Source organism: Bubalus bubalis, chromosome 22 (assembly GCF_019923935.1).
Source record: "Bubalus bubalis isolate 160015118507 breed Murrah chromosome 22, NDDB_SH_1, whole genome shotgun sequence".
NCBI lineage: Eukaryota > Metazoa > Chordata > Mammalia > Artiodactyla > Bovidae > Bubalus > Bubalus bubalis.
In genome coordinates, this window is record NC_059178.1 from 25,403,275 (window position 1) to 25,411,503 (window position 8,229).

At 38.6% G+C, this 8,229-nt stretch overlaps 2 non-coding genes across 2 annotated transcripts; both read left to right on the forward strand.

The window, feature by feature from the left end:
- The first annotated feature begins 4,123 nt into the window (after positions 1-4,123).
- Positions 4,124-4,203, forward strand: LOC112581498. The gene has a single exon (XR_003106077.1). It is a non-coding gene; the product is annotated as a small nucleolar RNA U2-19 (small nucleolar RNA).
- A 131-nt stretch (positions 4,204-4,334) lies between these two features.
- Positions 4,335-4,404, forward strand: LOC112581497. The gene has a single exon (XR_003106076.1). It is a non-coding gene; the product is annotated as a small nucleolar RNA U2-30 (small nucleolar RNA).
- Positions 4,405-8,229: the final 3,825 nt, after the last annotated feature.

Here is an 8,229-nt window from a genome sequence, read left to right on the forward strand (position 1 = left end):
CATGCTGCTTTTGAATTTTTCCTCTTTTAATGGAAATCAGAGAGGCAGCTGCAGTGTAGACAGGACTGATTGCGTCTCCTGGCAGGGTCTGTGCTAGTGCCTGCACACACCCTTCCTGCGTTGGACTCTCTGCAGAGCAAGGTGGTTCAGTTCAGTTCAGTTCAGTCGCTCAGTCATGTCCAATTCTCTGTGACTCCATGGACTGCAGCACACCAGGCTCCCTGTCCATCACCACCTCCCAGAGCTTGCTCAAACTCATGTCCATTGAATCCATGATGCCATCCAACTATCTCATCCTCTGCCGTCCCCTTCTCCTCCCGCCTTCAATATTTCCCAGCATCAGGGTCATCTCCAATGAGTCAGCTCTCTGCATCAGGTGGCCAAAGTATTGGAGCTTAAGCTTCAGCATCAGTCCTTCCAATGAACACTTAGGACTGACTTCCTTTACAATTGACTGGTTTGATCTCCTTGCTGCCCAAGGGACTCTCAAGACTCTTCTCCAACACTACAGTTCAAAAACATCAATTCTTTGGTGCTCAGCTTTCTTTATGGTCCAACTCTCACATCCATACACAACTACTGGAAAAACCATAGCTTTGACTAGACAAACTTTTGTTGGCAAAGCAATGTCTCTGCTTCTTAATAAGCTTTTTAGGTTTGTCATAGCTTTTCTTCCAAGGAGCAAGCATCTTTCAATTTCATGACTGCAGTCACTATCTGCAGTGATTTTGGAGCCCAAGAAAATAAAGTCTGTCACTGTTTCCATTGTTTCCCTATCTATTTACCGTGAAGTGATGGGACCGGAAGAAGCACAAGCTGGAATCAAGATTGCCGGGAGAAATCTCAATAACCTCAGATATGCAGATGACACCACCCTTATGGCAGAAAGTGAAGAGAAACTAAAAAGCCTCTTGATGAAAGTGAAAGTGGAGAGTGAAAAAGTTGGCTTAAAGCTCAACATTCAGAAAACGAAGATCATGGCATCCAGTCTCATCACTTCATGGCAAATAGATGGGGAAACAGTGGAAAGAGTGTCAGACCTTTTTTGGGGGGCTCCAAAATCACTACAGATGGTGACTGCAGCCATGAAATTAAAAGACGCTTGCTCCTTGGAAGGAAAGTTATGACCAATTACTTTGCCAACAAAGGTCCGTCTAGTTAAGGCTATGGTTTTTCCAGTGGTCATGTATGGATGTGAGAGTTGGACTGTGAAGAAAGCTGAGTGCTGAAGAATTGATGCTTTTGAACTGTGGTGTTGGAGAAGACTCTTGAGAGTCCCTTGGACTGCAAGGAGATCCAACCAGTCCATTCTAAAGGAGATCAGCCCTGGGATTTCTTTGGAAGGACTGATGCTGAAGCTGAAACTCCAGTACTTTGGCCACCTCATGTGAAGAGTTGACTCATTGGGAAAGACTCTGATGCTGGGGGAGGGGATTGGGAGCAGGAGGAGAAGGGGATGACAGAGGATGAGATGGCTGGATGGCATCACTGACTCAATGGACGTGAGTCTGAGTGAACTCTGGGAGTTGGTGATGGACAGGGAGGCCTGGCATGTTTCGATTCATGGGGTCGCAAAGAGTCGGACATGGCTGAGCGACTGAACTAAACTGAACTGATGGGACTGGATGCCATGATCTTAGTTTTTTGAATGTTGAATTTTAAGCCAGCTTTTTCACTTTCCTCTTTCACCTTCATCAAAAGGTTCTTTAGTTCCTCTTCACTTTCTGCCATAATGTTGGTGTCATTTGCATATCTGTGGTTATTGATATTTCTCCCAGCGATCTTGATTCCCGCTTGTGCTTCCTCTAGCCTGGCATTTCTCATGATATACTTTGCATATAAGTTAAATAAGCAGGGTGACAATGTACAGCCTTGATGTACTCCTTTCCTAATTTTGAACCAGTCCATTCAGAAATAGCCAAAGTGCTTTTCACATTCCTATACTTCTGGTTCCAGTAGAAATGACTTGGGAGCAGCGCCAGGCAGCATTATTTAGGGTCTCTTGGATAGAAACTGAGTTGTGGGTGAATGTAAGTGTGTGTGTGTAGGGGCTGGGGAGTTTAAGCATTTGCTCTCAAAGGTCATTTGCACTGAAGATGGAAGAAGTGAGATAAGGAAGGAGTAATTATTGAGCAGCTCCTAAGACAAAGGGTGGGCTTCTCTTGTGGCTTAGCTGGTAAAGAATCGCCTACAATGTGGGAGACCTGGGTTCGATCCCTGAGTTGGGAAGATCACTTGGAGAGGGAAAGGCTACCCACTCGGTATTCTGGCCTGGAGAATTCCATGGACTAAATAGTCCATGGGGTTGCAAAGTGTTGGACATGACTGAGTGGCTTTCACTCACTAAGAGAAAGGGCACCATGTTTTACAGATGCTTTCTCATTTAATCCTCAGTATAACTCTGGGAGGTGATATTACTTAGGAAGCTGAGGCCAGAGGTGTTGAGTAGCTGGCTCATGGTCACACAGCTACTAAGAGGCAGCACTAGATTCTGACTGGCAAGTCCTGGTCTTTCTGGGACACTACCCCATGGAGTCTCAGGAACTGACCCTCTCTAACCCTGTGGCACTTTCCAGGTTCAAAGACAGGAACTGGGTCTCTTGTAAGGCAGGGGAATGGGTCTTCCACTTCCCGTATTGTCACCAAACACACTGAATGGGGAAGGCACCTGTGTGATACACGTGGACCTGAAGCACCATGACTGTTACAAACAAACTTGCCCTACCAGCTTCTTGCTTTCCTCCTGGCTTTCCCTCCTTAGCCCCAGAATATCATTTGCTATTTCCTCCTTTCTGGCAGACTAACACTTCCTTCTTCTTCAGATCTCGGTTTAGTTAGAAGTTCCTTGGTTACTCCCATCCCCTTCCCCAGGCTGGTTTCTATGGTCTACCATTGTCAAAGTCCATCCTCACATTCTGTTATAATTACTTGCTGATTTCCCTACATCCCCGGTTAGGTCATTCGAATAATGTCCTTGTTCACTGTTTTGCCCCAGAAACTAAGATGGATAGTGCATGGCGTGTGGCAGACGTGCAGGATATCTGAACACAGGCTGAGCAGTGTCAGGCCTAGCTGGGCGAGGGGCATTAAAACCCATGCTATGATCCCAGCCCCCCAGGGATCATAAGACCTAAGGAGAAACAGTGTTCACACAGTAAACACAGCTCCAAGACAAGTCCACTACCCCTTCTTCCCGCCAGGTGGCGCCCTAAACTCAGGACGTGTTGACTGTGGTGTCACCGAGATGGACACAGAGAAAAAAGTGTGGACTTCATCAGTGAAAATGCCTGAGTTACTTCTCACTTCCTTTCTCTTCTCTTTTCCTCACTCCTGTCCCCCTCTCTTTTTACAGAACATATAAAAAAGATACAGAAAAGAATTACTGCCTTTGGCTTTTGACTTAACGAAATCTAACTTAGAGATTATTTTAAAATATTTGAAGAAATGTTAAAAAGCATTATTAATTTAAACATTGTAAAATGGATATAAATACATTTTTATATGAGGCAAATAAAACTTTCACTTGAATAAGGATGATTACTATTATCAACAAACCTACCTTCCCACTGGGCATTGAATATCACCAATGCTAACAAAATAACTATTAAGAAATTAATTATTTGTGTATTAGAGCAAGTGTCTCAGCCTTGGGTCTCAGTGGTTCCAGTTATTGGCTTAAAATTCTGGGCACAAGTGGGATTTTTGTTTTTGTTAGAGGTAATGACTTTGTCTCCTGTGTACAGATAATAGTTTACATAAAAAATTATTCAGTGATAAAACTGATAAACACAGTGTTTGTACAACCCAATTCCACTCATTACCTTGTATTAATGGATTTTCATTCCATGTGTCTAGGATGTTATCTTTCTGCTTTCAACTTTAAACTTATGAGAAGATCTTTGTTACCTTCTGACAGTAACAGAAATGCAGGAGCTAGTGCAGGGAAAGGCTAGAAAGAATAGAACCCAGAAGCACACAATCTGTAGGCATTAGGATGCTGCCATCTTTGAATGACAATTGAATTTCTGGAAAAGCCAAAGTGTTTGTAGTATGAAAGGCTGGATTTTATTACATTGCCAATTACAGTTTTATAACACAACTTTATTCTCTTAGTCTATAAAAGTATACCTACAGAAAATAGCCAAATCTGAGCATCAGAAGCCCACCCAGTCTACCTGATGCATGATCTTTGTAGTTCTGAGAAGCAAAAGAGTAATTTAAAATTAGGAATGTGAAGGTTGTATGTGTGTGTGTGTGTAAAGTTGACTGGATAACTGAGGGGCTTATTGGTGGGTAAGTGAGAGTTGCCTGTGGGTGTGTGTGTATGAAAGGCTGAGCAATGATGAAAAGGTTTGACTGCAGACCTTTTTAACTATGAAAGTTTCTACACTTGATCTGAGCTCAGGATTAAAAAAAAGTATACCTACAAAATATACATAGATAAATAATGTACATGTATATCATATATATGTATTATATACATAAAATTTATGTGTATATAAATGAAACTAAAGTAGCATAAGCACAGTATTATATACTTATAAAAATAAATTTTGCATTAAAGAGAATCCCATGAATTGAGTAAACACAATCTGAGAATTTCTAGATGTCATGGTGCATCTCCAACTCTCACATCCATATGTGACTACTGGAAAAATCATAGCTTCGACTAAACAGACCTTTATTGGCAAAGTGATGTCTCTGCTTTTTAATACACTGTCTAGGTTTGTCATAGCTTTTCTTCCAAGGAGCAAGCATCTTTAATTTCATGGATGCAGTCACTGTCTACAGTGATTTTGTAACATGACCTTTATCAAATTATAGAACTTGCATTTTATTTTTCTGAGTGATACTTAAAGAATCACAAATAGATACTGAAGTTTGTTAAATGATTTTTTACAAACTTCCTAAAAAAATTATTTTTGTTTCTTTTCTTCAGACAAATTTTGGAGTACCTTGAACAATTTTCTAATGTTAAACCAACATTGTATTCCATGGTAAGCCCTCTTGATCAGACATATCCGAAATAGCATGCTGTACAAGTAATTGGAAAATATTCATTTAAACATACATAGAACTCATTTGTGAAAACTGACTTTGTTTTGAATCATAGTTTTAAGGAATTACTATTATACACTTTATGATGGCAGTGCAATTGAATATGAAATAAATAGTAAAGTGATAATAAGAAACTTCATTTAGTTGAAAATTAAAAAATGCTTACACATAATTTAAACTAAAATTAGGAAATAGTACAGAACAAAAATGAAAGTGCTACACATTAACATTTACATGATGTAGTTAAATTGACACTTTGTGGAAAATTAGCCTTAAATACTTTTATTACAGTTTTCAGCTTGTGGATTTTAGATCAAGTAGATATCATAGATTTAGGCCTAAAGCATTTATAAGTGGTCCTACCATTTGCCGTGGATTCTAGGGGAAATCTTCAGTTTATTGTTATGTGTTTGTTTACTTACGCCTCCACGGAGAGTTTGTCTACAGAAGTGAACTTACCACGCTGTATACAAGAGTGCATGTATATATAAATTCTTAAGATAGCTGATGGTTTCAGTATTTATTTACTTCCCTGGACTAATGTTCTGCCTTTGTATTTGGCTTCATACTTTTTCTTGCATTTTTGTAATCTCATACATTTACTTAAAAAGTTATTCTACTTTCAGTATTTTCTTTCAAACATATAAAAGTGCTTTGTAGTAGTAGGTGTCAGTAATTCCCATCTGCCTCACTACTGGAAACTTATACCTATCTTATTATTTTTTAATATATACTCTTTTAGTTTAAAATATTATAGTATTTCCATGATGATTTCTTCTTTAAATGTAGTTCACAGTGTGATTGCATTTTCAGCAGAATCTTCCCCCTCCTTTTTTAAAATTGCATTTCATTTTTATTGCATTGATAACAAACTTTGGTTTGTATCAAAGAGTCCCTTCAGTATTCATGGAAATGCCTTACACTATTATGCTGTCCATTTTTATAAAATTAATGGTTCTCTTAAAAATATGTTTTTTCTAGTTGTTAGGTATGTAGTTTTATATATGTATAAAGCTTGTTCATCATGCACTCAAGTTCTTATATCTGTACTAGTTCTTGACTGCTTGATCTATCAGCAGCACAGAGGGATGCATTAATATTTCCCTATATGATTGTGGATATCATCATTAATCTGCCATGTTTTCATTTGTATATTTGGGGCTTTCTTTTTAGGTATCCTACTGGGTTTTTATTATTTTACTTGAAGGCAACTGCGTCACTAGGCATTTGCTTACCTCTGCTGTTCCCTTTCCTTGTCATTTCTGGCATTATCTCTTAGAACCTCAGTTCCTCCATTTAAAGTGAATTTTTACATTCTGTCCAGTGTTTCTGGAGGTTTGAAGTGGGAAAGTTTTCACATTCTGTTAATATCTTGCCAGGAGGGCATGAAGTGAATAGATTTCATTTAAGCTATGGAACTGGATGAGATCACCTGGGCAAGAGAGTATAAAACGAAGAGAAGTGAGGGGAGGGCTGCTCCACAGGAAACTAATATTTAGAGGATGAAGGAAAGTGAGGTAAACCGAGTATGACTTCCTTCTATCCCAGAATCTCTGCAAATTCTTCCCCTTAGAGGGCTCATAAATTTCCGTATGCCAAAAAGCAAATTAAAATAGGTAATAAAACAGAGGTCAGTCTTTCACACGGAGTCATTTGTATCTTAACCAAATATATAATATGGTAATAAGAACATGGGCAGATAGCATGCATTTTGTGCTCAAAGGCAGTTTGTTTTTTTCTTGTGTATAGAGATGTACCAAAATCGTTCTCCTTTTATTGAGTGTTAAATATAAGGAAAACTTTTATTGCTGGCATTTTATAAAAGTAATCTGATGTCTACTTTTATTCGTTTTATATTGAACCCTTTGGCAAAAGACAGCCTCGTCATTGTTTTCTGTCAATCTTCAGATAGGGGAAAAGCAGAAAGATTTCAAGCTAGTATACTCTCTGAAAGAAAAAGCAATAGAGAAAATGGCAAAGACAGATAAAAGAAAATGAGATTTACAATGTCAGCTAAAGTTTAGGGATGAGAAAACACAAAAAGATCCATAGTAGAGCAAGACTAGGGTAAATCCTGACAGTTCTGACAGATTTCAGAGATCTACCAAACTTCCTTGGCTAAAAGAAATTGACCAGAAATGTTAAGATAGTTTCTCTTATAATACTGTGAATGCTCTTGCAGTTTACAAGCTATAAAATCACATTGTGCAGAGATGGGATCAAAACCAAAAAGTTATCTAAGGGTATAGAGTCAGTGAACGATGATGAGTAAGTATTTGAACTTTGGAGAGGGGTAAGGGGGCTACAATGTTGTCACTGAAATTTTTTCTAAGGGGAAAATACCTACAAGTTGCTTCAACAAAAAAGAAGGGAACTTCTTTGCAAAGACTGAGGCTTCAGATGAACAAATAACCTCTTCAACATTCTTAAATATATTAAACCCAACTTCATATGGTTAGTATTCAATAAAATGGCTGAATTATACTTAAAACATTTAATTCAGAATGTGTAAAAAAAGCAATCAAAGTTAGAAGCAAATAAAAATATGTGTATTTCTTATAGACATTATTGTGTGTAAAACATGTCACTAGTGGGAAGCAGCTGCATAACACAAGAAGCTGAGCCGGGTGCTCTGTGATGACCTAGAGTGGTGAGATGGGGGAGGGTGGGTGGAGAGGAAGGCTCAAGAGGGAGGGGGTATGTGTATACTTATGACTGATTCATGCTGTTGTATGGCAGAAACCAACTCAATATTATAAAGCAATTATCTGCCAATTTAAAAAAAATGTGCATTTCTGCCCAGTTCTTACACTCTACTATTATCTTTGCAGAAAAGCAGTGTCCTGAACTTTCTATTTTTCTTAGCTTGACATCTAGCTGACATATTTACTATTGAAATATTTGTTGGAACTGTGGAATTCTGCATTTAGAATTATCAACTGTTTAAAATGATGATTTTCCTGAGTCATAACTCTTTGATAGCTAATGGACTGAAATGAGATGACTTAAACCATCACTGATGGAGGCCAGTTAGCAGCCATGATTTTAGAAGCAAAGCCTTTGTACATCCTGATCCGTCTACTAGGTTGCTTTTCTAGCTACTTCTTTCACTGATACCAACTCTTCCTTTCTTTTCTTTTTTTCCTTGCCATAGCACGTGGCATGTGGCAT